This window comes from Condylura cristata, unplaced genomic scaffold (assembly GCF_000260355.1).
Source record: "Condylura cristata isolate star-nosed mole 26May11 unplaced genomic scaffold, ConCri1.0 scaffold00021, whole genome shotgun sequence".
Taxonomy (NCBI): Eukaryota; Metazoa; Chordata; class Mammalia; order Eulipotyphla; family Talpidae; genus Condylura; species Condylura cristata.
Window position 1 is genome coordinate 29,017,093 of NW_004567122.1, and position 14,498 is coordinate 29,031,590.

Sequence of the window (14,498 nt, forward strand, 5' to 3'; positions counted from 1 at the left end):
CCTCAGCAGTGTACTTCATTGATCTGCCTGTTCTGCTCCCCACTCTGTCTCTGGTGAAGCCTCTCGCCGCCCCTGAGCCTCTTGCCTGTACCCCAGATGACTGGACCAAGAAGATGTGGTATTACACGCAATGGAACACTAAGTAATTAAAAAAAATAAATATTTTTAAAAAAATGGGCAGGAGAGCTAAAAAGACACTTCTCCAAAGGACAAATGCAAATGGTCAAAGTTCACCACCACAAGGAAATGCCAATCAAACTGATAATGAGATACCATCTCCCATCTGTGAAAATAGCCCATATTAAAAAAAGGAACCCTCTTACACTGTTGAGTACTTATGCAGGTCCAGCCACCACAGAAAGCTGTGTGGAGGTTCCTCAATGATCCAGCAATTCCACTCCTAGGAATCTACCCAAAGAACATAAAAACACTAATTAAAAAGGAAATGTGCTCTCCTATGTTATAATATTCAAGATATATGGAAATGCCCCAAACAGATGACTGGACCAAGAAGATGTGGTATTACACGCAATGGAACACTAAGTAATTAAAAAAAATAAACTCAGGCCATTTGCGGCAACACAGATAGAGCTGGAAGGAATTCTATTAAGTGAAATAACTCAGAAGGAAAAAAGATGAATATCAAATGGTTTCACTTATACATGGAATAAAGAGAAATCAAACAAAAGGTTAGGACAAAACCTGCAAGCTGACTGTAGACTTGAGGCTTACCACAGAGGAGGGAGAGGGCAAAACAGGGGAGAGCACCAAAGAAAGGGAGATGGATCATGGGTGCTGTGGTAGGAGGAGAACCAAGGTGACTACAATGAAGGAAGAAATCAAAGCTATAAAAATGAACAAATTATAAAATAAATAAAATTAAAACAAGTAATCACATATATGATCAAGTGATATTCAACAAGGGTGCAAAGACCTTTCAATGACAAAGAGCAGTACTTTTTTAAAGTGCTGGGAAAGCAGATATGCATATTGCAACAACAAAAAAAAAGTGGTTGCTTCCATTATACCATATACAAAAAAAAACAAACCTCAAAAATGGGTCAGAGAACTAAATTTAAGAGGACACACTTAGGATTCATGTGTCCAGAGGGCCAGACTGTGTGTCTCTCTTTTCTGTAACAGCAGAACAGAGAGTGTGCCTTGCTGGAGTCATGGCAGGACAGATAGTTTAAAAGTTTCTTCCCCTTTTTGACCAGTATTAGTCGAAAAGAGTGCAGCTAAAACTACAACCAAAGGTGGCGCTATGCTTCCAGAAAAATCTCAAGGAAAAGTTTTGCAAGCAACAGTAGTAGCTGCTGGATTTGGGTTCTAAGGGAAACAGTGGAGAGATTCAATCAGGTAGTGTGACAGTTGGAGGTATAGTCCTTGTGGAATAAGAAAGCACCAAAGTAATTCTAGATGACAAGGATTATTTCTGAGACATGGTGACGTTCTTAGAAAGTATTCAGACCGAAATCACAATTGAAATGGCATCATGTGAAGTGGTGCCATTCCACTAAAGTTCTGAAATCTTTCATCATATAAATAATTTCTGTCTCTTTTACAATAAACTAAAGCTATGTAAATTGTGGTGGGGGGAAGAACACTTAGAAGATAGCATAAGGAAAATTTTCATGACTTTGGGTGAGACACCACTTTAGGTCTACTAGAACAACCAGACACATATGTATATAATGTAGAAAGTAACAAATGCTGATAAGGAAATGGAGAAATTGGAACCACTGTACATAACCTGTGGGAATGTGCAATGGTGCAGCTGCTGTAGGACATGGTTTGGCAGTTCCTCAAAAAGCTAAACACAGAATTACCATATGATTCAGCAATTTCACTCCTAGGTATATATTCTATCCAATATCTGAAAACAATTATTCACTTCCACATACATATACACAGCAGGATCATTCAGTGTGTATATTCATATAACACCTTATTCACAGTATCCAAATGGTGGAACTATCCCATGTATGAATCAACAAATAAGCAAATTCTTTTTAATGTTGTATATAATAGATACAATGGAACAGCATTCAGCCTTAAAAAGAATGTAATTCCGATACATATTCAACATGAATGAAACTAAAAGACATATCAAGTGAAATAAACTAGATACAAAAGTACAGATATTATGTGATTCTGCTTAAATAAAATATCTAAACAAAAGTATAGATATTATGTGATTCTGCTTAAATAAAATATCTAAACAAAAGTACAGATATTATGTGATTCTGCTTAAATAAAATATCTAAACAAGAAAATTCAGAGGGACAGAAAGTAGATTAAAGGTTACTAAGGGGTGGAAAAGGAGAAAAATAAAATTATTGCTTAATGGGCATAGGGCTTCTCTTTGGAGTGCTGGGAAAATGACGGCCAGTAAACTAGAATGGAAACCAATAGAACTTAATCCAAACTGATGAATGATCTAGGTTAAAAAGCATAAAGAAAAAAAGTCAAACAAATGTCTCGAAAAACTCAGAACATGGGGAAGGTAAAGGGGAGAGCACAAAGCCAGCAGGAGGAGGGGATAATGGACCATGGTGGAGGACTGTGGGTGCTCTGGTGGTGACCACACCTGAGGGGAGAAATTCTGTACCATGAAGAAAAGTGAACAGTGAATAGTGAATAGTGTTCAAAAAAATAAAAAGTTAAAAAGACTCAGAACATGTCAGTATTGGCCCTACACCCTTATAAAATGTTTGCATGTTGATCATTCAGTCCCCATTCACCTCTTAGTCAATTTACTCAATTTTCACTGAATGAGTTGTAGGGAACATTAGTAAAGAACACGGTCTCATTTTCTCATTCCTCTTCCTACCACACTTCTCCCTATTCTGTCTCAAAATGATCCCGTGACATGACTGCAGTGGGGTTCCAAAACCCTGCCTGAACCCCTTCTCAGAAGTTTATTACCCTGTGCCCAGTCCACGCCTTCTTGGGGGCAGCCGGAAACTTTCTCTAAGGACATCTGGAGCTTGAAGGAAAACAGCCCTGCTGGACCCGCACTGTGCTAAAAAAGCACAGCCAAATGGAAAAGCTAAGCTCAGGTGCTAAAAATAGCTGCTTACACTCACCCAGCAGCAAAAGTCTTTGCTTTCTGCCAGTTTCTCCCCTCTTTTTTCGTTGACAAAATGTAATGGCTGAGTACCACATGAGCGTCGCCCAGCAACCTGGCTCCTTGATGCCCTAATCACACTGAAAGACAAGTGAGTTCACAGGGTGGCATTAGGTTCTAGATGGATGCCTGGCCATGCCTGGGTATCAGAGAGAAGCCAGCCTGGGTGAGGATGAACAAGGGCAAGAGGTCACCACAGCAGTGTTGAGAAGACTGAAAAGGCCCAGAGAGATCCCAAGAGCTTCCTACAATACCCATACCCTTCTTAACCCTGAAGTGTTAACTGTGTGTGTGGGGGGGGGGGGGTTAAAAATGGAAGTGAGGTTTCTCAGCATTATCAAGACAACATACAGTAAGAGAGAACTAAGGCCATCCCAAAGGCCACAGGTTAACCTTCCCCCACATGATCCTGTTCATATACATAGGTATTCACATGCCAAGTTAGAAATACTCTTCTTACAATCAGGGATCAACAATGGAACTGGAGGTGGGGGAAAGATGAAGAGGAAGAAATAATCGAGAATGAAGAAGTCAAGGGCGAAGAAGGTACATGAACAGGAGTAGGAGAGCCAGAAGGAACTGAGGAAGAAGAGGCAGCTGATGCAGAAACAGTAGCTTCTCCACCTCCTGGAGTAGAAAGGGGAAGAGGGAAGAGGAAAACGGCAGCTCCCCCAGGGCTCCAAACTGACTGCATCTCCCCCAGAACTATTTTCTGTCAATACTTAGAGCGAGTAATCGATTCACAAATGGATCTTTCATCTCCCCCATGATTCCACATGGACCGCTCACCTGGCCTATTTATTGTCTCCACATATACTTCCATGAAACAGAAACGGGACAGAGGAAAAGAGGAGAGGGGAAAGAGTGGAAAGAAAGAAGAACAAGAAGCAGGAGGGTAGAGGTGGGGTAATAAACTGAAAAGAAACACAGGTGAAATATGTTAAACAGTTTCCCAAGCTTTCAGGGGCACCCAAGAGTAAGCACAAGGTCTGCAGCATGCAGACGTGGGTGGTGCTGTCCATCCTCTAAAGATATGGCCTGCAGGTATGTCACCTGCTCTTGTCCTTATTTAAGAAGTAATAGGTTAGTTTTTCCTCGTCTTTTTGCTGAAGCTGAGGAAGGGAGAAATGAGGGAAAAAGGATGACTCCCATAGCCACGTTCTGCCCCAGAATGGCCCACCATCACAAGCAGAGAGCTAGGGAGCTGATAAGTAAGGCCAAGACACAGCATCCCATCAAGGCATGGTTTGGCACACTTGGTATGAGGATAATGCCTTCCCAATCCACTTGCTGTCCATGAACCTGGGTTCCCATAGTCACTTGCCCCTGCAAAACAAGCCATCCCATCATCCTTGGCTCTCAATGAAGGAAAGACCTACATTTTTACAAGTATTATCTGCTTACAGCTTAAAGCACTATCACTCAATCTGGAAAAGGGGATTTTATTTCAATGTTCCACCAGTGACTTGTTACTTAAGTATCCTTGGGCTTCAGTACAAAAGAGATAAGGTACTTTAAATGCCCATTTTTCTAACAAAACTGACCATTTGTAGGTTGTACCTTTATTTAAATAGGAACTGCTCTCAGGCCCTCCATTGCTAGCTTACTATTGCCCAGAGCAAGTTCGGGGGAAGCTTGGAGGACACTAGTCCCTGGCTCCCTTGATTCCTCACACCCTCCACTCGGTTGTGACAGATCTAGACCCTATGTAAACAAGATATCCTCCAGTAACTTTTGTCTTCTCTCAAGGCAAGAAACACCAGGATGGGATGAGGATCGCAGAGAGTCATCAGAGGAAGAAGGAGGGGTTCTGCTGGGTCTCTGGAGCTTCTGACATAGCTAGTAATGGCTACTCTCCAGTCTCAGGGCAAGAACACAGGGGAGAAGTGGAGATGTTACAAGTACCCTTGCAGGCAGCACCGTCTCAACAGTGTGGCCAGAGGCACTTGGTGCTCCAAAAATGTTTATGTTCTTAACCTACAGTGTGCCTCCATGTACATGTTTTCCCAAGTGAAAATGTTAAATATTCCTACTTCATTTTATAAGGAGGAATTTGACGCAAAGAAATAAAAGCAAGGGGTAAGAAGTGCAGTTCATGTATTTAGAGTGAGATAATAAGGCCAATTCTCAGCTCTGCTAATTCCTAACTATTTGATCTTATATACAATTTCGCTTGGGATTCAGTTCCTGCACCTATAAGATGGATATACTCTTGGAGTTCCCACTCCAAGAGTATTAGGGAGAATTAAATCTGCACAGAAATGCTTGGTATAGCACCTGGACCTAGCTAGCACACCACCACTGGAGTGGGTACGACAACATGCCCCTGAACCCACAGGCAATCAAGGCCAGGCCAGGCCAGGCCAGGCATCCTGGAACCTCTCTCTAAAGTTCCAGCCTCCTCAGGATCTGTACATCCTCTAGCTGACCCCATACTTCCAAAGTTTATGACCAAAGTCTTCTGTTGAGTGTATCTGCTCCACGGAAGTAAAAGAAACATATTGAAAAGTACTCCCACAGGTCAAAATGGATAGGCCCAAGCAAGTTTCTGCTGCACCGGAAGGCAACCCACTTAGTGCTATTCCCAGGATACTTGCATCTAGACAGTCACTATCATGTAGACTGGCCAGCTCCAAAAACAGCTTTAAAACAATCTTGTGCTTTGTAAACTGAAGGTTAGAGGATGAACTCTTCACCACAGCCACACATTCATTACTATTTATGGGCTGCACTAACTCATACAAACATGCAGTCACTCACCTCTACACAAACAGAAGCTCACTGCCTAATTTGAGCAGACAAACATGAGGCTGAAGAAACAATGCAAAGAGGACACTGAAAGGACATTCCTGACAAGGAACAACAATGTTCAAAGGCTTAGGAAATGAAATGAATTTTTAAAGAATTATTTGAAGGACAAGAGAAATAAGTTGGGAATAATGAGGCAAACAGACTAAACAGAAAGTAAGGAGGCAGACAGCAATTAAATAGAAAGATCCTCTGAACAGCCTAAGAAATTAGGCTTCTAACCCCAATCTATCCCCTAACCATCTAGAAGCCTAGACTTAAAACATCTTTAAGTCATCAAACGTGTGTAATGGGGAAAGTATCTGTCCCAGATACTGAAGTCATGTCTAGGGTCAAGTAAATGGGGACAACTCTCAACAAGCTCAAGGGAAGTGATTACAGACAACTGAAGGCGATGACAATGGGCCCAAGCCTCTGTCTGGCTAGCAAGTTACAAAGCCAAAAGCTACTAATGCAACGTGCAAGAGGTGCTTTTCCAGTGGCAACAGAAGACAGATGCTGGCCCCACCTGAGAGCACATGAAGTCATTAAGGTCTCTACAAGCCCATGAGCCCTAGAGCAAAAGCACCATGATATGGGATGCTCCCCTTTTCAGTAATCTTGACTCCAAATGTGGAAAAAATGACCAATTGCACCCCTTCCCTAGTAGGGGGAAGAGGGGAAAATCTTCAAGCTAAATCACTGCAATCTCAGAGACATAAAACAATAAGGCTCCATCTAAAGGAAATTAGTGACATGCAGCATACTAAAAAGAGAATCCAGGCTGGCCCACACCAGACCTACTCAGCCACAGCTCTCAAAGAATCCGAATGCTGAAAGGGAGCTTAAAACTTGGTCTTCATTTGGATTGCTGAAAATTTAGAAGACATGACAGATACAGATTCCATATCGTCTATACATAGATACAGATTCTACATCTACAAATAGAATAAGTAGAGTTCAGTGCCATTAGGAACAGTTTGTCACTGGATCTGGCAACTTCAAACCTATTGAAGACAGAAGTAAGGAGGCCTAAAAGGAAGGCATCAACACAGAGATAATAACCAAAGCACAAGAACATTGGGAGACTTACATAGAAAGCTAAGAGAGCCAAAAGCAGTGGACCAAGAATAATCTTCAGGGCTGATGGTTAGGAAAAGAAAGAGGAAAATGCAAGGGAGCCAGATGAGAAACAAGAATAAAGCTGAATTACAAAGGTCAATAGTGGAGAGATTTCTGAGAAAATCAAATTGTAGGCAACAGTGTCAAGAGACCAGTCTGACTGAGGATAAGAAAATCCACTGACTCATTTAGCAATGAGGTAGCCAGAGGAACCTTAAAAGAGAGCACACAAGTGAAGAAATAGAGGGACAAAGATAGATTTTGAAAGGTGGAACAGGACCAATAAAGTTTGGAGATTTGGGACCACTTCACCAAATGAATTTTTTTTCCAGTTTTCATTCATGTATTATTAAGAGAAAAAAGTGACCCCAGCCATATAATATATTCCAACAATGGTGTAGAATAGAGCTAACCCCCAACACACATATCCTCAGGACAATGATGACACAATCACACTAGCAGAGGAAGGGGAGAAAGGCAAACTTTCCAAGGACAAATGTCCATACCTTCTCTGAGTTCTCAGCCATCCCTCAGATTGTTCAGAAGCTTTAGCTCTTAGAAGTTGTAGAACTATAATAATGCTAACTGTAGCACTTGGAATGATGATGAGAAATATCCCAGTGACACCCCTCCCCCCACATTCAAATACAATTATCTGAATATTCCAGAGTCAATATTTACAGAGCACTTTCAATGTTCCAAGCAAAGTTCCTTCTCATTTATTCTTCACAACAACCCTTCTGATGAAAATCTAATATGCTGCTAATTTGGCTGTGAAGGGACAGAAATTCTGCCAGGGTTCATGCAGTCAGAAAAGGGTGGAGTCAGCACTCAAAAGCCAGTTTGGCCCAGAATCTATATTGTTACACAGACCATGATGCCCTTCCAGTGGTCTGTGAAGTCAGTCACAAAAACTATACTCCGGATTCCATTTCTTCTTCAACAGTGTAAACAAAAAAAGTACTCATTTTGGGTTAGGAAAAAAAAATTTAAGTGAGCCTATTGGGGCCCTCTTGTGGAGAGACCATGACTATCTCTACCACTTCTACCACATCCAAGTTTCTACACATCACACACACACACACACACACACATTGCTGCATAGTGCCCTTGGCATAGCACAGTCCATAGCACAGTCCATAGTAGAAGAACACTCTACTCAAATGCAACCAGGTGACTTGGTGCCTTACTCATTAACCCTCTCATCATTCAAGATTTCCTGCTGTACAAGGAGCAAAAAGCATCCCTGCTCCCCCTCACACAGCCCAGCACCAAACTTTCTTTTCATATATACCCAACTATCTGGAAAGAGCTCAGAAGAGGGGTAGGAATGAGCCATTCTGGGTAAAAGCTGGCCAAGATGATATCTAAAGTCATTTCCAAATAGTCAATGATGGTAACATCCCATTCCCCATTCAGAAATACAAGGGGGCAGGATCATTTCTACATTGCAAATGAAGAAGCCAAATGGAATGCAAAAAGCCCCTGGCTAACCACACCAGCAAGCAGTCAGTATTTACTGAATCAGAGAACTACCCTGCACCTGGTCAGTGTAGGGTCACTTCCCAGTGGACCCTAGACTGCAAGCTCCTAGCAGGAAGTAGACAAGGAGACCTGCTGTGTACCTACTCCCTGACCATGCCTGGTGTCCTCACAGGGATCTGCCTGTGTCTGAGGAAAACAGCCAAGGATACCGGATGGCTCCACTCTATTCCATCCTAGCTCCAGCATAATGAACAGAATGTAGACTCTGGTTCTCAACCCAGGTCTCCAGAACAAATTGTGAGACTTTGTACTAACTGTTCAATCTCTCCAAATTCAATCTCGTCATCTTAAAAGGAACTTGATAATAACTAATTTTGAGATGGTTGTCAGGATTAAATGAGATGATATGAAGCATATACACAGCACAAGACACAAAGTGAGGGCTCAAAAAGATTATAGCTGCAGCAACTACTGGTAGGGAATTTTCTGCTCTGACAACCAAGCCTCTCCTTGGAGCCCAAATGCCCTGCAGAGGTGTGCCCACACCTGGACTACATACTTGGCAGCCACAGAGGCATTTCCACTGAAACATTTAAACAATACTGGCTGGTTCTACATCAGTGCATACTGAAGAGTTGACTGAGAACAGCCACTTCAGCGCTCAGTTTCCTGGTGACTCAAGCCTATCTCTAAATTCCTATTGCTCTCTCTTAACTCTGACAGGAAATAATAGGAGGAAAAAAACAGCCAGGGGAAGGCAATAGACCTAGACCTCTGTGATGCTCAAGAAGGTGAGCTGGATGTGGGAGGAAAAGGCCGAAGGCCTCTTTCTTTCCTTTTGTTTTAAAAACTAGCTTGTGTGATGGTGGGCATGATGGGCTTTCTCTGTGGCCTTCACCCAAAAAACATCAAGGACTTTAAAACATTCATTTATACACCATATTCTGAGGCTGAGGAGGGATCAGAGTTCATCTTTCCTTTCCCCTACTGTCTCCAAGCTTCCAGAGAAGGTCAGAGCCTCTTAATGGGACTACAATAGCAGAGATATGAACTCCAGTATACAGTTCCAAAGTGTTGGCAAATTAGTAAGCACAGCTATCCTAATTCTGAGCCAGTCACTCTGGCACTTTGGATTATAAGTATTCAACATTTGTGCCTTAGGAAGAAATACTACACAAAGATATTTCACATTAATCTCAGTTCCCCAAGCAAGGGGGCAACTCATTATGGAACAGAAGATACACATTAAGACACCATCACTGCCTAGGGTAGCTGAAGTCCCATTCATAGTCAGAAGACTATGAATAGCATGACTTTCCACACTGAGTCTTGGACAGTATATCCATTAAAAAGAAAGCCTTCCCTGAAATATGCTATAAAAAGTGGATACTGATTCGGGCAACATGAGATACAAAAAACAACTTCGCAATGATGCTTTGGGCAACTATAAAGGTGCTCCTTTAACTGAAGAGCTCCAGGAAAACAGCATTTACTTACAGAAACACTTAGTGGCAGCATGAGGATGGGTCAGGAAGCACAGAATTCACTACTGCCATGTTGGCACCAATTATGTCTTCCAGGTAAATCAGCAACTGAAGCATTTTATTTTTAACATGCCAGAGAGTCCAAGACTATTTATAATCCCAGATCCTTAAAAACTTGAAAGGAAGATGAATTTTTAAATGTACACATTTACATACGTGGGCAGAAACACAAAAATCAGATGCCTCTCAACACAGCTCAGGGAATCATAACTCACGGCTTTCACAATCCCACCTAACGCCCAGAGAAAATCCGGGCGCCTTCTCTGAGAGATGGTGGGAGGCTGGGTAGGTAGCCAAGAAACAAAGAAACCTAAACTCAGCACTTGGCAGGACAATTAAGGAGTAGAAGATTTTAAATGCATTGTTTCTGACTCTAAATATGTCTACATTTATTACCAATTTGGGATCAGAAACCACATTTAGTTCTGCCGTGACCACGCACTAAAAATATTAAGCAGAGCATTGCCTAGGAAACAGCAGTCCTCCCTGCTGCGGCAGCTCCATTTCAGACTGACTCTTCCATGGTCCCAGGGCTCCCCATCCTGGCTTTGCTGAGAGCCCATTTACCAGCAGAACCGCTACTGTTCTTCCAAGGCCTCCCCTGCATTTTAGAAGACAGTGACAGGAGCCAAGCAGAGGAAATACCCAATTTCTTCATCCTTTCAGAGACTGTTAGGTGTTCAGTGGAATTTTATTTCTCATGCCTATAATAACTAGAACCCTCTGACTGGGGATTCCACGTGTAGAAATAATTGTTTACCTAACCAACTGCTGTATTTTCATTGCCCACCACTGCCCCTGACACTCAAAAACAATCCATTGAATAAAATGAATAATCTCAAACAGGGATCATATAGAAGAGCAGAATAAAAAAATGTTGCTTAAAATTGGTGAAAGTATGGATGTGGTGATACATAAAAACACTAAATATTGCCAAGTCGAAGCAGAACACAAAAGCGCATGTATACAAATTACTACTTTGAAAAAAATGTGTGATGGCCTCCTCTATGATCAGAGGTGGTATGGAAAATTGTGTGCAATGGTACTTTTCTCCCTAAAGTGTTAGATATAAGAAAAACATTATTTTTTAATACAGAACTGACTGAATTATCATCTGATCGAGTTAACTGATTTGATGTGGCCACTGAGAGGTTCAGAGGCTTTGTTCTTATTCATAAAGCACATAACACACCATAGAACCATCAGCCCAAAGAAGGGAGCAAAAGGAAAAAAGCTACTGCTTTAAAGTCCAACTTATCAATACGACCTTGTTTGCCAGGGAAAAGTTCAGTCCACATCATCAGTATGACTGACTCCCTACATGGGGGACCAAGATGGTGGTGCCCAGACAATATATGTAAAAGGTGACATGGCTCAGCTGCAAGGCCAGAGTCCTAAACAGGTGCCTCCATGCTGAACAGCCCAGAACCTATTAGCCACACAGTACTTGTTAACAACACTCCCAAATCCTTCTAAAACTCTTCCAAAAAAAAAAAAAAAGAGAGAGAGAGAAAGAGAGAACACTTCCTAGCTCCTTCTAAGAAAGCAGAATTACACTGATACCAAACCAAAACAAGGAGACAATAAGGAAAATAAAGACCAATATCCCTTATGAATATACATTCAAAAATCCTGAGCAAACTAGTAGCAAAGGCAGTAGCATATTCAAAGGACTATACAACATCATCAAGTACAGCCTCTCCCAGGAATACAAGAATTGTTCAACACATGGAAACAATCCATGTAATACAACACATTGATATAATGAAGAAAAATAAAACCTCATGATCATTTTAATTGATGATAAAGGACATTTTAAAAATCCAACAGCCTTTCAGATAAAAACTTTTAAAAAAAAACAGAATAGAATATATTTTCAACATAATAAAAATCATATGTGAGTCATCTTACTCAGTGGTGAAAGACTAAAAGGTTTTCCCCTAATATCAGTAACAACGACAACAAAAAATGCCTGCTTTTGCCACTTATATTCAACATCATACTGAAAGTTTTAGTCAGAACAATTAGGTAAGAAGAACAAAAAGGCATTCATATTGAAAAGGAAGAAGCAAAACTACCTCTGTTAACATACGGAATGGCCTCATATGTAAAAAAAAAATCCTATAAAATATATAATACTCCCAAAGTGTTAATAAATTCAGCAAAGTTTCAGGACACCAAAGTAGCACTCAAAAATTAATGATATTTCTATATACTGGCAATGAACAATCAGAAAAGGAAATTAAGAAAGCAATCTCATTTAAAATAGCATCAAAATCTACTTTCTGACATGCATTTCTTTGTACTGCTTCCTCTCCCTGCATTATACACTCTCATTTCTCCACATCCTTATATCTTTCTAAATTTGGCCAACTCAAATGTCGAGACATATCTATCACATTTACAATAATAATCTTCTGTTAATTCAGTTGAGTCTCTGTTGTTCTATTTAACACCATTAAATCAAAATACTTTTTAAGAAGTAGTCCTCTCAAGGCCCCATCTTATGTTCTCTGGGGGTTGAAAAAGTTAAGAAAATACCTCTCCTCCACAATTACAACAGCAAATAAGGCAGTATGATATAATCATAATATAATTTTAAAAATCCAAGCCAAAAAAAAAAAAAAAAAATCCAAGCCAAATTAAATACCAAAAAGAGCAAAACCTCAGGAATAAATGTAACCAGCAAGGCAAAAAGACTTGCACACTGACAACTATAAAACATTGCTGAAAGAAATAAAACATAAATAAAAAGACATTCTGTGTTCGCTAGATGACTTAATATTAAAATGACATAATAGGCCCTCCCTGGTGGCGCAGCGGGTTAAAGCACAGCACTAAGAATCGAAAGCCACTTCCGCATGAGTTCGATCCCCGCCTGCCCCGGAGGTGACCACATGGCGAGGCAGACCTCTCCTGACCCGCCCGCTGCTCCCCTCAGCAGTGTACTTCTTCCATCTGCCTGTTCTGCTCCCCACTCTGTCTCTGGTGAATCCTCTCACTGCCCCTGCAACTCTGGCCTGTACCCCAGTTCTGTATGAATAAATAAATAAATCTTTAAAAAAAAAAATGACATAATAGTACTTCACAAAACAATATAGAGATTTGGTACAATCTCTGCCAAAATCCCAACAGTGTTTTCCACAGAAATGGGAAAATCCACATAAAGTCCACATGGAATTTTCAAGAAAACCTAAATACCTAAAACAATTTTTAAAATGTAGAACAAAGTTGGGGGAGTTATACAACCCACATTCACAACTTGCCATAAACTTACAATAACTTACAATTGAAACAGCATGATAACATGACAGAGATAAGCATATACCTACACCCACACATATACAGTCAACTGATTTTTTTAACAAGGGTACCATTGACTAAATATAGATCAAAGACATAAAAATAAGAGCTAAAACTAGAAAATCTTTAGAAGAAAACATACTATCCTCAAGAGCTTAGATTTGTCAACAGTTTCTTAATTACAACAGCAAAGTCACAGGCAATGAAAGAAAACATGAATAAACTGGACTTCATCAAAATTTAAAACTTTTATGCTTCAAAGGACACTAACCAGAGAGTAAAAAGGACAACTGTCCAAAATGGAAAATATTTTCAAATCACTTTATTGCAGATACTTGCATGTGAATGTTCATGGCAGTCACAAGTATCCATAACAGATGAACCTGGTATATTTGGAATATGTTTTAAATCACGCATTGCTTAAGGATGTTTCAGTCAGTGACACACATAGTGATTCCCTCTAGTTTTGTGCAATTACACTCTGACATTCACACAACGACACGGCCTAAGGAAGCATGTCTCAGAACGCATCCCCACTGTTCAGCAATCCGTGAGCATACATACAATGGAACAGTACTCGGTCATTAAAAGGAATGAAGTCTGGATGATGCTATAACATGGGGAAACCTTGAAACTATTATACTAAGTGAAATAAATCATACACAAAGGGACAAATATAATGCCGTTACATAAAGGATCTGAAATAAGCAAATTCAAGTGAAAGTAGATTACAAATCACTAGGGCGGGAGTAATGTGAAATTATTGCTTAATGGATTTATTGTTTGGAGTAATAAAAATGATTTAGAAGTAGGTATTACTAATGATGGTACAACACTGTGGATATAATTAATGCCACTGAACTGAACATTTAAAAGTGGTTAAAAAGGGGCCCTCTCCTGGCCCTCCCTGGTGGCTCAGCGGGTTAAAGCACAGCACTAAGAAGCTTAAGCCACTTACGCATGAGTTCAATTCCCGCCTGCTCCGGAGGAGATCCACATGGCGAGGCAGACCTCTCCTGACCCGCCCGCTGCTCCCCTCAGCAGTGTACTTCGTCGATCTGCCTGTTCTGCACCCCACTCTGTCTCTGGTGAATCCTCTCACCCTCCGCATCTCTGGCCTGTACCCC

At 40.8% G+C, this 14,498-nt stretch overlaps 1 protein-coding gene across 4 annotated transcripts in view; it reads right to left on the reverse strand.

Annotated features, from left to right (window-relative positions):
• Positions 1 to 14,498, reverse strand: part of SIL1 (SIL1 nucleotide exchange factor) — a 270,953-nt gene that overhangs the window by 154,041 nt on the left and 102,414 nt on the right. The window contains exon 1 of one of the 4 annotated variants that reach the window (XM_012727886.1): positions 324 to 386. The exons of the other annotated variants lie outside the window; for them this stretch is intronic. The gene's annotated coding sequence lies outside the window, so the exon portion shown is untranslated. Of the gene's footprint in view, positions 1 to 323; positions 387 to 14,498 lie in introns of those variants that run through there. 4 annotated transcript variants of the gene reach the window in all.